Raw genomic sequence first — 20,766 nt, 5'->3', positions numbered from 1 at the left:
TTAACCTTTGACTGGCAATGGGAATTGGAGACCTAACTTCTCACTGTGCTTTTGAAGATGGCATCTCCGGCATCATTRAAATGGTTTTGAAAGTTTTACTTGCTTAGTGTATGGCATAAAAGTATAACTGAATAGTAATAAAAAGAGAATGCAGAAAACAACTGTCAGCTTGGACAGAGTATAAATCCTCACAGAACTCTCAATCTTTTTTTTTTCTATTTTACACATAAAGCAATGAAGAAAATCAGACTGCAAAAAAGATAAATGCAAAATATATAAAAGTGGTCTTTCTTAATATGCCATCTTAAATTTGGGAGGAATATGTGTACATGTTGTGACACTTAGTTCTCAATTCTCCGCGGTGCTGAGAGATCCTGATAAAAGTGCATAGCATTGTTCTTTTATAGGCTGCTCTGCATCTCAGAAATAAACTGAGTAACATGTGGCAGTTGCTAGGGTAACCATTTTTTGCATTTCATAGAAAAAGTCCAAGAATAAAACACATGTAAATTGACAGTGTGGAAAGCAATATCATATGCAGTCTCATCTTCTCAATTTGTTTTCTATGGTTTTCCTCTGTTAGTCCTTTTAGATCTGCTTCAGCTWTTTGAATCTCTCCACACACTTGTATCTTGCTTGGCTCAGAAAATAATTTAAGCATCTAGCTATTACGCTTAACTTGTCTATCAAACTATCTATACTTACCGTCAATAAGATAATTGTGACTGGTGTCAGTGCTGGTAGTATTCTCTGTGTGTGATTATCAGGATGTGTGAGCAGAAATCTCATTTTAAAAGTTGTTCTATGCACTTAAATATGACTTCTTGTAGTTGTTCACATGCCATTAAGCATCTGTTTTGAATAAAAGTATTTGAGGGAAAAGCCAGCAGGCACTCAAGCAGCTGAGCTGTTGTTGTCCACAGAAGAGAACACTTTAGGACTCGAACAGGAGTTCCTTATGAAGGCAAGCTTTTCTGTGCCTGTTTTGGAAAACATTTAGTAATGCATTCTGCAACTTGTTGTATCCTTCGTATAAGAGGACCTAATTTTATAAGGTATCATCACTCAATATGTGATTTGAATTAAATCTAACGTGTTTTAATCCTGGTGTAGGGCAACAAGGCAGATTTTGTCAGACACGTAATGGTTATAGCTAAGAAATAGTCTATGACTCTATATGGGTATTATTTTGGTAAAACATTTCATACTTCTGAAACTTATTTTTAAACTAATGTCTTCTTACACTTTTGAATTTAGAGTATTCTTGTGTTGGTATATTGTTTTAGAGACTTCATGTAATACCAATGATTAATATTAGAAATACAATTTAATTTTTTGAAAATATTTTTCCTTAGAACATTATCCTTTGCTTTTAGTCATGGCAAGGACAGAGATGTGAATTGTTCATGAAAGCTGGGTTCTAATATGGGAAATATACATTAAGGTCTTCTCCATTCTCCCTCTAAACTTGGTGCTAAATAAATCTCATTATAGTGATTTTTTGTATGTTCAGATCCTAGAAATGAAAAGGTTGTCTTATGCTGTGGATAACATTAGAGAGAGTTCTGTACTTTAGTGCTTGCAGCTAATTTCTGCTCTGTTTTACACTCTGTGGCTTCAGTAAAGTTACATATAATATTAACATGGCTGTAGTTTGTCATCCTCTGCACATTACTGTCTTCTTTTAAAGATTAGAACTGAAAATGGTGTTGACTTAATCATCTATATAAGGGTTCTATAAATTTTAGGCTACTGTAATTAACTGGTTCATGTTTCTTAAATTGCTCTAGTATAAGTAATTACTGGTAAGATTCTTGATATTGGATATAACTCTGACAAACTCAGCTTTAAATTGGCAAGATTTCTCAGCAGAATCACTTCACATGAAACTCATTGCAGGTTTAAGTTATGTAAAAGTGAAACAGATTAAATGTATTCACTACAGGAAGGAGTGAATAAAACCACGCTAGGAAGTGGAAGCCAAAGGTTGGCAAGATAGAGCTTAATATGAAGAGGTCATTGTACTAATTACAGTTCACTCTTGCTCGTACTGTATTTTCAAGACTGTATAAAAAACTATAATTTATTCAGCTTCAAATGTGTGGAATACACTGAACACATGCCTAAATAGAAAATACAAAGATTACAAATTAAATGGTAATGTCCCAGAGAATTGTTCTCCTCCCCTACTACAAAACATTTGATTTTTGTTATCTAAATAAGTACAATGTGTTGCTTTCAAATATTTCAACAAACTAGGAGGGCATTTAAATACATTTTTGGTATCCTGTTGGGATGTTGTCAAATTGCTTTTCTCTTAGTGGGTAACATCAAAGCAAATAACACTTTACGTACTCATRAAGCAGTGTTTCCTTTATAGCTGTCAAGATTATGGCAGACTGTCTCACTTCTTAAAATTTTTGACTCCATAATGTTGGGCCAGAGATGAAAATCAAAGCATGTAGCAAGAAAGACTGGCACCATTCCTCTCACCTCTGACAATATTTTAATTGCTGTTGTCTGATTCAGTAATATCAGGACATCTAATCTGTCTCTGAAGATGGCAGTTGTGCTGTAGATTGTCACTTAAGACAATCTGGGCAAAGGAGCAAGTCCCTCTACTTATAAGACTCATGGGATCAGAGGATAGTTTAGGTTGAAAGGGACCTCAGAAGGTCTCTAGTCCAATCTCTGGCTCAAAGCAGGGTCAGTAATTATGTCAGCGCAGCTCACTGAATGTGGAATCTGGCTTTAGAGTTTCTTGCCAGTTGCTATGTAGGATTTATTAATCTTGTCCCAAGACTTTCCCACTTCACAGAGATCACAGCTGATTTTGGTCCATGTGGATTCAATGCTGTACTTTAACTTGCCAAGCAAAATTTATTTTTAAGCAATGCTAATGCAAACAAGATTTATTTTTTATGGAATTGAATATTTTTYGCAGTCCTGAATATTAACTACTCCTTATTGCTTCTCTTGAAATACCTACATTTCAATTAATGATGGACCAGAAGACTTCTATAAAATATATTCAGACTTTTAGAAAATTTGACTAGCCTCTCTGTGAGAGTTTAAATAACACTACTGAGGATTTATATGACAACTTTTATATACTTACCATTGAGTAGTTCTGAACAGACCTGACATAACTGCTGTTTTCCCTGACATATTTGCGTTATGTGTTTATGATGTATATTTATACAAACCTTCTATCAATTTCTAATGTCTTCTATGTCTCTGTGCTGTTTCTAGGATTAATAAAATGATACACCAACATAGCACATTGTTTTGAGAACTGATACAAAACAAATTAAAACCAAAGGACAGACTTTAAAGACTTAATGCACAATCAATCACTTGAAGTAATTGGAAAGATTTTGTTTTCTGTGAACTTCGGATAAKCCTCAGAGATTGTCAGAGCAGTGATGAAGAGTAACACTTCTCATACAGAAGGTTTATGAGTTCTCCAACCTTTAAAAGAGTAAAAGGTACTTTAGTTTAGAACAGAAAGCCAAGGCCTGTGATGGYGTAACTCCACTGAGTTTGATGGATCTATTATTTATGTCGATACTTTAGATGAGAGTCCAACCAAGAACTCTAAATGCACTTGAGAATTTGGACARTGTATAGGTAATTTAACGTTGCAGCAACTAAATCTTTTTTAAAATTGCATATAACTTTACTTCTGTATTSTAGTTACAGTATATTGTTAAGTGACACCTACTGAAAGCAAAATTTTCCATACAGAGTGCTATCATGCTATTAAGTTAATACTAAAATGCCTAAAAATGGCACCCAGATCTGGATTGTATTGAGAAGCTTCTGGAGGTAGTAGGAATATTAGACGGTCAGCGACTTTAAAACGTAAACTTTATTCGAGCTATTTATTTTATCTAAGTATAATCTAATATAATCTAAATAAAAACTGAAAAACCTTTAACTGATTCCCACATTTAAAACTCTTTTAAGTTTTAATATATAGCTATAGGGGAAAAAAAAATCTATTCTATGTTAATCGATATTTTCCCAGTAAAATCACATATTTTAACTGGTATGTGATAAAAATAAATAATAATTTTTAGCTCAGCTTCTAAATTTAACTGATGAATGAGATTTGTAATGTGTATAAAAGTTAGAAATTATATCAATCATAGAAAGAATATAGGGATAAAATCTATAACTTCTGTCTTTAAAATGAAAACAGTATTATCATATGTCCCTCCTCTTGAGTGTTCAGGAAAATTAAATTGAACTCTTATTGCTGCTGATGGTATGTCCTTGATGGCCATGCTGACTGGACATAACTTCTAACTTTCTTCATACATTCATACATCAAAGAGCCATAGAAATAAATAAATTTTATTAAAAAGTTAGGACTTTTTTTTTCTTTTTAAATAAATTAATCATGGCAACAGTTAAAAACTGAAAAATGCATAATCTTATTTTATACTCTCAGACAATATGCCAGTAATGTAAGCACTACTGTGTTTCATTGAAAAATGTTTAGCTACAGGCAAGCGGAATATAAAATAGGAAAAAGTGAAAGCCATGTGTTTTTATTTTGAAACATGAGTTTAATTCCTACGAGTTGTATTTCAAGGTAAGATTAATTCAATGAAATATTGAAGATGCTCACTTCTCCTTATCAGGATTGAGGATATACTCATTTCCAAATATGAATGCTTCCTCACACTGGTAAAAATGAACGCATAATAGTGGCCAAATATTTAGTATAACTCTGTTTAATCAAACTCCATTGGACCAGAAGCTGAAAACTAGATTTGTTTCCAGGATTGCTCAGAGCATGGTACTTGACAAACTACCCTTTCCATGGGTTATGGGCTGCAATTTCAAGCTTTTTATAACTGGGTAGATTCCCCTTCATCTGCAAGCCTATTTTTTGGAAAGTTTTGGATGTCCCTGTGGATATTTTGGATAGAGGCTTGTACTTCAATGTGCTTGTACTTCAATTAAGATTATTCTAAACAGGAAGAAAAGGTCTCAAAGAGTTATTTTTCTATCTTTTGCTGCATGAGTGGAAGTGAAGCAACAAGATGAATTTTGTATACCTAGGTAGAGAAAATGATGAAAACACCAAAAGGCAAAGAGAAAAGCTTTTAAGAATCCCTTCTGCATCTGTTGACATCAATGGGAATTTTGCCATTTATCAAAAAAAGGGAAGTAAAATTACACTCAAGGATGGCAATTGTAAGGACCATCTGTGAAAGGTTTCTGGATTGTTCTATCTGGTATGGAAATTTTAATGGTAATAGTTTCATTTTGTTTGTTCTGCTGTAATTACTTTTACATGGAACTCTGCAAAAACAGTGTTAATGGAAAAGCAGAAACAAACACAATTAGCAAAAAATCAAGAAGGAATAAAAGATAACAGTTTCAATTAAGGCTCCCGCAATGCTTTTGATCCAGCCTGATTGTATTGAGATATCTGAACACATCAGAAATCAGCAGCAATACACAGTATCACCAGCTATGGAGGTATAAGAGAGGGCAATTTATGYTTTAGTGCCTCTGCCTAATGAAGCAAAATTATAGATATTGTGTGAGTTGTTAATYGGATTTCCTTTGGCTTATATCTTGAAGTTGTTGTAATATACCCTTTACACCTTTTTCTGTTTTATTTTTTGTGGTTAGATGTAGCAGAAAGTGTGTTGTAAAATGAAAGTGTACCTGTTACAGAGTGGAAACTGGTACTTTGGTTTAATTATGTATTAAAGGGATGTAAGCATCTGTACCAGTACGGACACAGATGCATTAGCTCTTCTAACCACTGCTGAGCAGGTGGCAAGTAAATGCTCCAAGTACACTGGAAATATTGAGCCTTGGTCTGAACCCCAGACTCTTGAAATCAAGTTTTAACAAGGTGGGGAAATGCAATATTTTATGGTGACACAGTGAAATATTGAGGAAATTGTTTTAAAATTAGTCTATGCACTAATCCCTCAGGGGATTACTTCCTGTCAAAGTAGCTATAGGGTTTGCATGGAGTGTGTCCAAACAGGCAAAAGATTTTGGGGTCTGTGGAAGTGAAAAATGTAGGGCTATTGCTCGGCAGTTCTACAGATTCACATGCTCTTATTTCTGCCAAAGACATACAGGATTCAGCAGCTTAGCTGCTGCTCTTGAAAGACAGGATCCTTTTGCTGGTGTGTTTTTAGAGTTCAGAGTGTATTCTAGAATAACATACTGAATATCCCTTTTGTCTCTTATTGCACGACAAAATGAAACAACTGAAAATGTGTGTTTGTYTGACATAATATTGATGACTAGGTAATCTATATCCAAGCAACATTCGGAAGAATATGTTGCCTGAATTATATGCGCTGGGTGAAACTGCTATTCAGACAAACATTTCTAGCTTTATAAGTCATTATATGTGCAATTACCTCATTCTGTCTCCTCTCTCATCGTAAGGATACCTCTGTAAACTGATATGATGGTCATTAATCATTTYACTTCTCTCAAGTGCTGCAGTGTTTTAGTCTTGTGTTCTTACCAGAAAGTAACGGGCCTAGCAAACTCAAATGAAGGGAACAGTGAAATTACTATATTCCAGTGTCTTGAAATTTATACTATGCAGTCTCAGCTGTCTTTTTTCAAAGTTAATATGGAGTGTTCTGTGTAAAGATACACACACACACACACACACACACACACACGCAAAATAAGTTTCACTAGTGCACTGAAACTAGCTAGGGTGAACTTGCAGCCTTCTGCAAAGAGGATAACCTAAATAGCTCTGTTTTGCTACAAAGTGGTATTAAATGGAAGTCATGCAGATAACGTTCCTCAAGCTCTGCTGGTAATGAAACACCACTTGACAGCAATTTTATTTTTCATACTGAAAGTCTTGTTTAGAATTTAATAAGAGAAAATACTGTACTTTATAAACCCATTACACTGTTTCTGAAACTGTTTGTTTCCTAACCTATTTATTTCCCCAGTCGCCACGGGGAACAAAGAGGGATTTTAAAAGCATTGGCTGATTTCTGTAGGGGGCACATGCAAAAAGGCAGTTGCAGGTTGCTTGGAGCCGCTCTTGCAGCGAGACGAGGTGTTTCTGGAAGGCGCAGCCTGCGTGAGGGGGCTCACTCGAGCACCGCCGCCAGACGGTTCTTATTTCTTGGTAAACTTACTTGAGTGCCTCCCAATTCCAGGATATATTTCTCGCGCTATCTCGAATAAAGCTGACTTTTTTTTTTTTTTTTTTTTTTTTTAAAGCACCATAATGGCAAAGGTATCCACCAAACTTGTGCTGCAGTTTTCTCTAATCTCTCAAAACCACAGCAGAAGAGAGCCCCCCAGTAACTTGCTGCCCTTTGCACTGCCGCCGCATTGCCTTTAAAGACTGTTAGGAGAGTCACCTTCTCTTATGGGGGTGCTCGCTATTCGGTGGTGATTTAAACCAGTCCCAGTRCCCAGCTTTGCTCTTCCCTGTGTGTTTGTATATTTGTTGTGTGTTCTGTTACACGGTGCTTCTTCTGAATTATTTTCCCGTAATTTCTTCAACAGGCGGTTTCTGAAAATGTCAGGTCCCTTGGCAGAAAATTGTATAAATAATCTTTCTTTTTTGATTGTTTTTGACACTGCTAGCTGGATGCCCAGGGAATTTTTGGTATGGCTAAACTTAAGATAGATATTTTTTACCCAGTGTTTTAGAGACTTTAATGTATTTCCTGGCAGAGTGGTTATTATTCACATGACAAGAACCCTCTCATAAAAGACTCCTGTGGTAAAACTAATAATCAGTAGACATTTTGAAAAAAATTCCCTGTAGCATTTTACGTGGCTTTGCAATGTTTACCTCTAAATACAGATGCTTATGCAGGAAACAGAGCTGCTAAATTTCTTTTATGCCAGTGTTGTCAAAAAAACATTTCCCAGTTTGATTGAGGTTGTGGAAGTTGGAAACAGAAAAAAGGGGAAAATTCTTTTCTGGTGTAATTCACAGGTCAGTAGAGTTAAGCTACCATTAAATTTGGGGCACATATTTTAATGAATTCCATAAATATTACAAAGGAGTAGAAATAATGGGAAAACAGAGAGCTTATTTCCTTTAAATTATAGCATTACTGCTTGTGGCCAAGCAGTTACAGCAAATAAGCTGGCTGAAAGAAAATGAATTTTATTGAGGCAAATCTTTGGTGAAGAATAAATATTTGGAAATGAAGGATAATTGTTTCAAGGATATGTTGTATACACTTCTCTTTATGAAATTAAACTATTTCAATTGATTTTAATGTTTCTGCATTTGTTTATGCTTTGCAACAAACCAGTAAGCAGATTTGGGAACGGTAAGGGTGAGAGCACATTTGTACCTTGCTCTTCCAAGCATTTTGTAAATTAATACCAAGAAATCATAAAATAGAAGTAAAGGAGCCTGATAAATATAATCCTTTTTATCAAATGATACCTTCTCTGGCTGTGTGAACATCAAATGTCTTTAAATATTGAGATAATAAAACATGTACCTGTATTGACTGTTTTTATGCCTTTACTATCCACTTAATTATACTTGATTTGTTATATAGCACCATCTTCCACGTGTAAAGAATATGAAATTATGTCAGGAGAGGGTATTTGAATCAAGCAAAACTGGGAAAGTAKTTTGTATTTCATCCACGCGATGCCAGTGCTCTTTCTCACCAGGTGGCACACTCAGCTGATCTGCAAAGAAGTCCGAGTGGGATAATCTTATATTGGATCCATACTGGATCTTCATGTGCTGCGGATCAGTATGCAGCTCCAGGTGCTTTAATGAAACTGTATCAGTTCAGGTTGACTGAGGATGAATTAGTGGTGGTGACATTGATGACACACTGCCTGCAGACTTTGAACTTGGCAGTGTTTGTTTAAAAAGTTTTTGGCCTCAAGAATATTAAGGAAATGAACAAAAGATGTTTTACAATAAGGGCATTTAACAATTTGTGGACTGGTGAGTTAAATAAGTAAAGGGCACGGTAATTCGTTTGTACAGTTACATTACAGTTGTAATGAGCAGTATTGATTTTCTATTAATACTAATCTGTTTAATGACCTTTCTAATGGCATCTGTCACTACTGTTTCTTCTCAAATTCTCGTGACATTTTCCCTTCCATAAAGTAAAGGATTATAGTTCTCACTGTACTGTTAGAGTGAGATTTACTATTCTTTTTAAAGTGATATAAGAGCTTAAAGACTTAATCAGTTTAAAAAGAAGAAATTTATGTTTTAGAAGCTGTCCACTTTTTTGSACAAATCTTCTAGTTGAGAGAATAGTTGTTTGACTATGGATCAGCATTTCACTATCAGGTTTTGCTAGTTAGTAACAAGTAGGGTTTGTGGAGTTTAAAGTGGAAGGGTTTACTAAGACACTTCCTGACAATGTATCTCTCAAGAGTTTTATTTCTTTTCTTTCAGCTTTTGATAGTACATATTGAAGGACGGATATATGAATTAACTAAAATTTTGATGCACCGTAACTCACCAGAAACATATAGTCGAAGAAATGTTAAATTCTTTCTCTTAGGTACTTTTTCTTTCAGAATTAAAACAGAGCTTGTCCTAAAAAAAGCTCTTCCTTTTCCACTGCTTATCTTCTTTTATTGCACTAGGCACTATAAAGCTTCAGCTATTAAACACCAACCATTTAAAGTTATAGTAGTTCTCACCAAGCAGTAAAGGTTGGATTGTTGCTAGAATCAGTATTAATATAAAGTTTAGAGGTAAAAGTCATAGAAAGTTACTGCAAAATTGTTAAAGGGCTTGCTCTCACTCTCGGAAATGCTTAATTTTGTCCTCTGTCTTGTTAATCACAAGTGATTTGCAAGACATCCGTACTTTCATAAGCTACTTATTCTAGATCTGTTTACAAGGTTGTATGTGATATTTATGATGTGCATTACAGATAGAAACATCTTATAGCTAATCTGGCCTGATTCTGGGGCAAAAGAGAAATACATACTTCTGGGTACTCCAAAGAGGCACGCTGTGATGTCATTCTCAAATCTACCACCCTGAAAGGCGGTGCTTTGGGGGTTGCCATAACAACATCAGCCAGTCATTGTCTGACACTACAATGTTATTGCAGGAGCTTTTAGGGAATATTAACCAAAATACAGTCACTATGGATTTTGGCTAGTGTGGTGAGTAAGGATATCTGAGCTGTGTACTCAGACACTAAATATACATCGTATTTTCTCTGTACATTCATAATTGGAATGACCACATTTTTTTGAAACTCTTTGGAATATCTATACAGTATTTTAAAGTAGTCTATTAGAGTAGATATGGCAAAAAATGGTGTAAATTGGTGTAAAGTTGCCTACGTTTACTTAATTTTTATATAATAAATGAGTTAGATGCAGAAAAGCTGAGTGTGTACCATGGTATAGAATAGAAAAAGTTTCATCTGAGTAGTCCTTTGCATACAGTATGAAGAGCTCAGAATCAGATTTCCTTTCCTTATTGTGTACCACATTCTGCAAAAATCCAAGCCAGTTGCTTGAAATTCATGTTTAAACAACTAAAATACGCATGCAGTGTGGATAAAAGAAGAGCCAAAAATTATGGTGTACATAATAAAATAAGCCAGCTTGCTTTAAACAGATTTCATGCATCTGAAATAGAGAAAGCAAGCTTGCCAATAGCAGGAGCTAATGCTTCAATACCTTTCATTTTGCACTCTGAAAAGGAAACCTCTTCTTAAGCTCRTTCATTTTCCAGAGGGAAAATCGAATGCTCTGGCATATTGTCAGAGCTGCTTTATTGTCACCATTTACAAAGGTCACCTGAATTAATTGACTTCTTACCATACATATTGTTAAGCTCCCCGTTCCCTGACATTTATGGAAAGGTGGCAGACGTACAGCCAGCGGYGATCTGTTGAGGTTTGTTTCACAGTGTTTGTTTCTCCAAAAACTCTCAAATTTTAAGCAGATGATTGCATCGCTACTGAGAAGCAGATTCTCTCTGATGTTCACTAAGGTGTGCATGAGTGTGTGGGGGGGCAGAAGAGGTACTGGAGAAATATTTTAAATACTGATCTGTTTCTAATATGCACAACATTCTGGAAAACAAACCAAAACATGCAGGAAGACTGTGGTTGTATTTCTTTTCACTTTGAAGCATGCGTTAGATAGATAACCTGTCTTTTGCATGGTGTAAAGTAAAATCTCCCTCTRGCTTTCACTGATGCATGAATCACAGATCCACGCTGATGGACTTTACTGAATGTGTTTTCATCCTAAGGGCTACTAAAGTACCCTTATACTGAATGAAAGGAACACATGCACATGTATAAACACACACATGAGGCATCAGTAGCGCTGGCATGGAATTTTATGCTGATTAGATGGGTTAAATGGAAAAATAGTTGTCTCTTTCCTAGCCCTGCATTTGCTGCCCCCTCAGTCTCCTTATGTTGGTTCTTCTCTTTCTGACCAGCAGTATTGGGCAAAAACTCCAACTAGACATGTGAAAACAAAGACATGGAAAGCAAAGACAAATAGTTTTGAGCCTGCCTGCACCAAAAGAGGCAAAGGTTACCTAGTGATGGATTTGCACAAACAATCTGCTTGTGTGAAAACAGACTTCGGGGGCACCCTGCTGCTATCGTGTTAATTACCAGAGAAGATTAGAGCTCTTCTGCTTCACGCGATGCCTTTCACCTCGCGCGGCYGCTCCAGCTGCGTTAGTAATCAGACATTCATGCTGTCCCTTCTGACGGGGAAGGGGATGTTTTTAAGGGAAGTCATTTGCCACGATGCTTAAGATGTGTCCTGGCAGAAATTCAGTAAGTGTTTGTGATATGCTCATTCAGCCTCTCTGCTCAGTGGTTTTTAGGTCCTGGCATAAACAGCATTTCCCTTAATCCTAGCACTGGAGAGGAGAAAGGAGGCTGTTCTGTATCTTGTTTTATTGGTTTCAAAACACAGAGCAACTGTGTAATTTGATTTTGCATCTGAAACATTAGGGAAAACGTTCTCCCTTTATAATATTTTACCCTTTGATGTTCCTTCAGGCTAACAGATGCACAAACCTGATACTCTTGCAAGCATATTTAGATTCTCTCTGACACAAAGAGCAAATTGCATTTGCATTTCCGTTTAGAAAGTAAAATGAGGAAATACGCTAATAAAATAACTTTACAAAAAGAAGACGGGGGAAGAGTTTACATGATAAGACAAAAATCAGGACAGCATTTTAAATAAAGAGGAACTTACCCTATAATTAGAGTAGTTTCAAAGCTGCAGGAGTTCTTGCATCTCTGTAATGTTGATTCCTTAGTTCAGGTAACCACATACTTGTATTTATGCCAGAGTCTGAGTATGCGTGCATACGTGTATGCGCGTGTGTGGTTTTGTGTGTGTGTATAACGATATATAATATAAGGCGGTATCTGCTGATATCCTAGAGCACGGGAGACTCTGTGCCGCCAGCTGAGATCCCTCAGGTCTGCCGGAGCGCCGTGGCTGCCCGAGGCTCGCAATCCGGCGGGGAGGGCGAGCTGCTCGCTAGCTCCTCTTATTTCCCCGTGTTTCCATGGTGGTTAGCGGCGCAGCGCTCAGCCGCCCGGCTGTCACTCTGCCGCGGTGCTGCCTGCTCAGCGGTCATTAATAACTGAGCCCCTTCCACTCCCCGGAGAGGAGCCAATGGCTCCGGCGTGGCCCGCTGCAGCGGCGTGCGCGCCGCGGCGCCAGCCTGGTTGGCCGTGGGAAGCTGTCTGTTACGTGACACCGCTGCTTGGGCTTCGGAGGGGCGAAACAAGCCTCGCCGCGCTTCCAGATTTCTCTTCCGATTTGTGGGAGTTGCAGGGCATGCTTTGGGTTTTTATAGCGCAGCTCCGGAGATTTAAACTCATTCTTGCCCGTGTGGAAGGAAGGATGCATGGGGCGTAGAAGGAAGCCGTCTGTGTTCAGAACAGCTGATTAGAGATCACTAAACTTCTGCAAAGACTGCTGTAGTTCAAAGGATGCCATACGCTGAAACCGTCCAGGAACCCCCCCCCACACACACACACCGCCCCACATGTTATTTTATTGCATTTTTTTCTTTTAAGAAAGGAAAGGTTTTTCATCCTCCTCCTTTCCCAGCGTTATAAAATATTAAAGTTTATTACGTACACGTATCAACAGCAAGTAAGGGCAATAACGCACCTTTCTGAAAAATGGAAATTCAGAATGAATGCAGCTGAGGAAGGGAGTGGTTAAATGGAACCTGTGTCTTTCCATCTCTKTCTACCTGACTCTCTGCTTTGTGGCCGTCTAACTGAGTAAGCAATAGACTGCACATATTTTCTCCCCTTCTTTCTTTCCTCCTTTCCTTCTCCCCTTTCCCTTTTTTGTGATATACTCGTAAGTAAAGATTTTTCTTTTGCCATTTGTTCTGCAYCTGTGCATACAGGGCATGCAAACAACAGTTTTCTCCAGTGTAGGTTTCAGAAATTATAAAATAATTCACAAAAACATTTTCAATTTCACTGAAATGTGCACTGAAAAATGTTGTTACTTCTCCTAGAGATACAAAACTATAAGGAAACTGTTTATTTTACATATAGTTGTATATGAATCAGATGGGTTTGTAATGGGGGATGAACAATAGTGAAATACAGAGGGCTGGCTATCAACAGGTCGAAAATAACAACATACTGGCTCTCATCTTGCATACATTTAGTACTACAACCCTGATTGACACAGGCCACCCTCTAGTGGACTAAAGTGAAATGTGGTTCTCATTTCACATAGGCTTTGTCTGGAGAAAGGTTCACAGTCGTGTCTAATAATATTACACAAATTTTCTGAAGATTAGCAAACAATGTAAATTAAAGTACATTTGCAATGGCAATAGCACCAAAWTTCTATTATAAAATGGTTATTATTTTATGAACATCATATACAGCATTTTGATTCACTTTGAATCTGAGACTGTGAAAAGCATTTTTGTTTTTATTCTCTAAGAAGTGATTTTACACTTTATAAAATCACTTATTATGAAAAGTGAATTAAAGTGATGCCATCTTCTTCAATAAATTTCACTTTGTTATAACTGATTACGGTAAATTTTGCAAAACCAGTCTTGATTGACTCCCTGGTACTTACATTAGTTGGGCAGTAATAAAGCCCTTTCTTTTCCTTCTCCCTCAAATTTTTGAATGCTGCACTTAATGTAAGTACAGGGAGCAATGATTAAAATTCTTTGAAGATGTCTGCAGTTCATTTCTTTTACCAAGAGATAGCTGAGTAGGACAATCTCATGTATGAAATAATGGCTCTTAAGCAGCAGGCTGCAAATTCATGAAATACTCAAGTGTGGGAGGAATGCTGTGTGGCCCTTCCATTTTCTCCAGTTCTCTTACTATAGGCATTGTAATTTTTTCGATTGGGAGTTAAAGGAGTAACAGGCAACATAACAAAAACACCATCTTTGGCTGCCTCTCAGTTCTTCTTACCCTGAGCTGGGGACAGGGAATAGGCGCTRTATAGAGAATGCCTCCGGCCAGAAAGATTTCACATCACCTTCTTTCTGTAGACTCRGGGTTCATCAGTGAAATCTTGTCTTTCATTTGTCCCTGTGAGATAATTTTTACAGCCTTTGAYAGTACTATTCACTGCCATGAGCTGTGAGTATAAAACGAGAAATTTTCCATAGTGAATCTAATGCTTGAAGCCTTCCCTGCCTCCTCATATTCTCTACCAAATGTTACACAACCTATCCAGTTTCTAATGGGACAGTGCTCCTGATGATGTAAGGAAAGTGCAACCAAAAGCCAGAAAATAAGAGTTCTTGCCAAAATAGCCCCAAGAGGAAAAATAGAAATCATTCCTGATCCCAGCGATGTGATTAGTCACATCTATACCATGAAGATAGATGCAAACCTGTGCTACAGTTATGAGCTGGGGTGGAAGAAAGAAGAGAATTTCAAAAACTCTGGGCAAAATTTTTTTTAAAAAAGGAAAGTCTTCTGTCAGAGCAAACGGGCTAGTGCTGGTAGTCCAGTGGAAAAGCAGCAGATCTGTGGACGAGGGAAATGTGGAGCTACCGTTGTTCTGCATGAACGTTCTCCTGCATTTTGCCCCTAAGCTCACATAGTCACTGTCCCTCATTTAAAATCTGGCTTTCTGGTTACCATGAGAATCATGGAAAAACAGATTCAATAATTTGAAGTGTGAGATTCAAATCCAATTTTTCCTACGTGAAGACTTCATTGTGGTTGGTTGGTATGGCCTGTGTGATTGGAGGACTAAATACTTGCATAAAGAGAGCGAGTTGTTGTGATAAAATATCTATGCAATTAAAATATCTCCTTGATAGATGTACACTTACATATTAGCTAAAATATTATTATATCGTCATAAAATTCTATTTTATAAAAAAAAGTGAAATAATTGAATTTTTAATTGATTTTTKGGGGTAAGGAATAATTTTTTTAAAAAAAAACTATCTGCAGGAGAAAAATACTCTTTATAACTAATACCATTATGATGATTAAGATTCATTAAGTTATTTTGCTGCTGATTTTACTATGATGTTTGCTGCTTTTAAAATAGCAACGTAATCTATTTCACCTGAATTATATATATAGTTTATTAGGWTTCAGCATAGAAAAAGAATCCCTTAGACCGGGAGAAATATGATGGAAGTAATGTATGCTAACTCCAGGTATTTATTTTACGTGCATTTTATCTGATTACTGAGTGCACATGAAAATAAACTAAATAATTACTTGTTTGTAATATCTAATTAATGATGCATTAAAACTTTAGTTATTAAAGTATAGTAGGTTTTGTGCATGCATTTTTGCTGCAGTTAGAGGGAAATTTCAAACCTTTTTCCTGTTTTTGTCTTATAAATAGGGTGAGTACCTCTGGGTTTTACTGTCAATGTGCTGTATGCTTATACTAGAAGCGACCAGCTCTAGTATTTTTAGGCACTGAGAACACAACTCCACTGTGGAATCCAGCAAGTACAGATAAAAACTGAAATAAATACCATGCAGTTTAAAGTAAAAAGCCATAAATATGTGATTTAAGTTCTAAGCATTTCATATTAGGAACTGGCACTTAAAAAATTCTTTTAAAGGAATTACCTACACAGTTTTTGCCAACTATAAAAGGCACTTTTTGAATAGCTATATCCATTATTGAAACACACACCTCTCTCATGGTTTCTGAGCTACCATGACTACAAGAGGGCTRAGTAGCAGCTCTTTGCTCTCTTTCTTCTTGTAGCCCTTAGAGTAAAAAAGAAAGGAGCTGATGTTTAAGATCWGATTCTCACCAGTTCTTCAAAGCATACCTGTAGTGTATCTTCCATGTGAGGTGTGAGAAGGTATTCTTTACCGAAGGAGGTTTTAGAATTGCTCCGAGTCAAGAAAATCTAACCTGTGACTTCATCCAGGTTATCAACTATAGTTGTTACAGTTGCTATTTATTATTTATCAGTTATTATAACTATAGTTATTATTAACTATAGCAATTATGATGCCTAATTTGTCTGGAAGAGAGGCATAAGTGGCACGACTTCCTGTAACCTCATTCTACCAGSATTTTCTGCGCTGCCAGTGCAATGTCATGAACCTGACACTGTTATGTGCATTGCCCGATATAATGGCATCTAACTATTGACATTTTTCTAAAAGCTACGCTTTCACATAGACAAGTGAAAACTTGGATTAATGTGTCTCCCACTAAAATTAAACCATTTTTTTCAATGACGAGCAAAAGCCAATGAAGTTCATTGTCTTTTCTGAAGATGAAAGGCTTGTTGCCAGCAATGATAAGTTCAGGTTTCTAAATGCAGCTGTACTTCATGGTGGGAAATGTTATGCTTAGATCACTTGACCTGCTACCAGCTTTCTTTTATCAGATCTCTAAGTAGTATTGATGCGATAGAGGTAAAGCAGAAGGAAATGAATTTAGTCCATGAACCTAAGGAGCATTTCACATAAGGACAAGTTCATATCCATACAAAGCACCAGCTACTTCATTAAAAGCTATGTAGATGTTAGTTCTAAGGATATATGACTTAGCAAAGTCTGAAACTGCATCGTAAAAGCAGCTGTATGGTACAGGCAAACTCAAGCATGTCTAATGTGGATGAATGAAAGCAGTGGTGATGAGCTGATGCTTATCTTGGTGATCAAGGGGATTTTGCATATTCCAGCAAATTCTCCTATTCATGTAGCAACTGTGTTCTAAGAAACAGAAAGAAAGGAGAAGATCCCGGGAGAGGCCAAAACGATAGTGAGCCTTCCTCAGGAATGGTCTGAGGTCTGAAAAATCTTAACATATAATAGTGTATATCAGGTCCCTCACACAACTCAGGGTGATGTCAGAGTTCTTTTACTTTTCAACCCTGGGTCTATTTTAATAGGCAAGAATCTCTCCCATCCCAGCATCCGCTGAAGGCTGGAAATGAGTCACACATAGCAACCACAACCTGCGTGTGCCGYGTGGGAATCTTAATGAAGACAAAGTAGTGAAAAGCAGCTAGAGAATTCTTATGTGCAGCTGGATTAGATGGATAAAATATGGTATCTGTAAAGAGGTTTTCAAGCTCATGTATTTCTTTTACAAGTATGTTTTCGTTTTTAAAATGGGTTTTATCTCAGTATGTTTATGTCTTACTTGGGATGACAACTCAGTTTTTGTAAATATAATAATTGGATGTAATTTTACAATTTATTGAGATCTTCTAGATGGTAGATTTCTAAGTGTGAGATTCCTGTGTTGATTTCATAAGGATCTGGCAAGGATGGCTTGGATTCATTACTAATACAAAATTGATGAATGCATACTTTATAACCACTGGATAGTAAAGAATTTTGCTTCTCTCCAGGAAAAGATGAGTTAATTGATAATGAAACATACAAATGAGACAGTTTCAGTCTTTCACAGTCCCCCCCCCCCATTTATAACAGAACCATCTATAATAAAAAAAAAATCTTTTAAAAGTCCCTCTGAAATTATATTAGCTCCAGTACAGTAATGCCTGGAATTTCTTGAAACTTTCTTCTTCTGTGATTCTTAACTAGTACTGTGGAGAATGAAGAGGTTTTTTTCATGTCAACAGGAAAGGATGCCAAACAAATGTTCCCAAGAAAATATGAGGAGAAATGGCTGAGAGAACTGTACTGATGGTATCTGAACCTCATTGAATCAGAGATTTATGCAGACCTTTTCTTAGAATAATAATTCTTCTGTTCCAGAAGATTGTCATAATAAAAAGAATTAAAGGAGTCAATGGTACTGTTCTAGTTTGCCAAGGGAAAAGAAGGAATTTTCATTGACATTTACTTTTTAATTAAATCTGATTACCAGCTCACATACTTGGAATTTTTTGTGTAGAAAGAGTTGAGCCCACCCTACACCAAGTGCTTATGGGCCATGGAGAACCCACAGTTCATGTAACAGAAATGCAAGCAGTGGATGTCTGTTGTTCATGAGACCCAATATCTGCATGGGAAATGTGTTTTAGTGTCTTTGCTCTTTGAATTAGTCTGTGTCTGAGGCTGATAAAGGAAAYGGTACTGGTAGTGATTTCAGTGTAGGGTCTAGATACAGAACAGCTCACCAGAATTCTGACCCTAACAATGACCTGTTATATATATACACTATACATACATGCATACATATTTTATATGTGTACATATATATAAAGTCTTATGCATAGTGGTAAGTATTGCATTCTCTGTCCTTACTGGGAAGAATTTCTCCACTGCTTTGCTCATCTCTGTGGTGTGGTATATGGCACATAATTAGGAAGAAGGAATTTCCTTCCCCCTAGTTTTGAGATTTTAGCCATGAAATATCCCTAGTAATGTCACATTTATTTTTTAAGTATACATGGCAAGCCTCAGCATGTTTCTGAAAGGCAGAACTTCAGATGTGAATTTCTTATCTTTTCTGATGAAACTAAACAAATACTATTTTGTTATTTTTTGTGTTTTAATATTATAAATAGATGGACAAAATATTTGTGCCAAGTGGAGCTACTTAGCTGAATATTAGAGCTACAACATCATTTTGGATTTACTTACTTTTACTCTGAGACTAAGAGAAGTATCCTACTAATCCTCCCATCTCCTCAATAGCACTCTCAAGCTGTGGCCGTAGATAATTGTCATGAAGTTAGCTAGGCTAAGACAAGGAGCAGTAAGGATGTGTGCAGTGTATGTTGAAAATATGGATAGTTTAAAGCAAATACACTCAACTATGGGTGTGTAATGGATACTGAAGAGAAGGTCTTAGTAGTTTATTTACACAATTTCATTTTTTTCAGCTCAGATCTAGAAAATGAATTGAAGGTCACTGGAATGTACAGCATCCTTACTGATTAGAAAAGAAATACATTTAGTTATGAATGCAGTAATTTTTTCCCCTCTCCTCTGTAATTTGACTGTCAAAAACTGTTGTGCACGTTAGCTATTCTTTGTAATGTACTTCAAAAGTTGTCTTTACAATAATAAGTGGAGAAGATAAGAAAGGATCATGTACATAATGACTTATTGGAGGAGGAGCTGTTTTGGAGGCTTTCACATCGTTCCCATTACTAAGGAAACCACTTATTTTGTCTGTGCATGTTTTGAATAGATCTCTCATTTGAAGTCTGGTGCTCAAACCCTGAGGACTGCATTATAGCACTGAGAAAGAAGCAAAGAAAACAAAAGACAAGAAGCTTCAAAACACCACATCTATAAAGAATAAAGTCTAAAACTATTGTATAACATGCTTATGAAAGTGTATATATTTGTTTATATTTGAAGGGTTTATATATGTGTGTTTTAATTACTTTGTTCCTATTAAAAATAGAGTGAAAGTATTAATAAGTAAATAGGGAGAACAGCTGTCATTCTGTCCTGTACTTTGCATTCCTCTATTATAAAGAGAAATTCAGGTTACCATTTGGATAGTATCAAATATGAGTTTTGATCTAATTCTCAGAAATGAAATGTGGTGTTAGGAGTAGAACGAAGTGCCTATCTAATGATCGTGGTTAAAACAAGGCTGTCAGGATGGCTACGGATTCAACAGTTGACTGAACATTTACTCAGAAAACTCTTTTGGCAAAATTCCGGGCTGAAGATTAAGACATGACTGCAAATGCACACATAAACATATTTACATCATCTAGGTGTTAGCAGAGCTCCCATTTTCCCCAAGTGAATGTCACATTTTGTTTTGATCAATGACTTGACCAAGCACCTGTATTAAAAATTGAATTTAAATTCCCTCTTTATAAATTGTRTATGTTCAACTGATGATACACTCAGGAACAAAAGGCTGATTTAGTATGGCCAGATGAATCTGGTTTGGGGGAATATGTATTTAAAGTATAAATATTTAAATTGCTTGGAACTGAATCCAAAATATTCCCTTAGAGTTGATAATTGTTCACAAATGGAAACTGCTAGTAGCAAATGTAATAATCTAACAGATTACCAGGGAACTATAGGGAAATTAAGTGTGTGGCTAATAAAAGTTCTTATTCAGCATTTCCAAGGTTACTCTCTGAATAATATCAGTTAGTTCTTCTGTCAGACAGGATAGAAAACTGAAGACAAAGACAGAAATTGCCATGTTTAAAGGCCTACAAAACCCTATGACCTCATAACTATATTGCATTGACCGGTTTTGCGCCAGGAGGTGCAGTTTCTTCTTAGATCTAATCAAGAAATTCACAAACACTCTCAAAAATGATAACTATTTTATTAACATTCTAGAAAGGAGATAACAAGTTATAAAATCTTACATCTCTTCTGATGCTGG

The 20,766-nt window shown here is 36.4% G+C and overlaps 2 protein-coding genes across 4 annotated transcripts in view; one reads left to right on the top strand and one right to left on the bottom strand.

Annotated features, from left to right (window-relative positions):
• Nucleotides 1–12,609, bottom strand: part of LRRN3 (leucine rich repeat neuronal 3) — a 35,354-nt gene extending 22,745 nt beyond the window's left edge. The window contains exon 1 of the mRNA XM_085318523.1: nt 12,223–12,609. The gene's annotated coding sequence lies outside the window, so the exon portion shown is untranslated. The remainder of the gene's footprint in view (nt 1–12,222) is intronic.
• Nucleotides 1–20,766, top strand: part of IMMP2L (inner mitochondrial membrane peptidase subunit 2) — a 477,417-nt gene that overhangs the window by 230,325 nt on the left and 226,326 nt on the right. The gene's annotated exons all lie outside the window — the stretch shown is intronic.

This window comes from Rhea americana, unplaced genomic scaffold (genome assembly GCF_003343005.1).
Source record: "Rhea americana isolate MKP2758 unplaced genomic scaffold, rheAme1 scaffold_54, whole genome shotgun sequence".
NCBI classification, from domain to species: Eukaryota; Metazoa; Chordata; class Aves; order Rheiformes; family Rheidae; genus Rhea; species Rhea americana.
The sequence above is the reverse complement of the archived record's forward strand: the minus strand, read 5'-3'. Positions and strand labels throughout refer to the sequence as shown.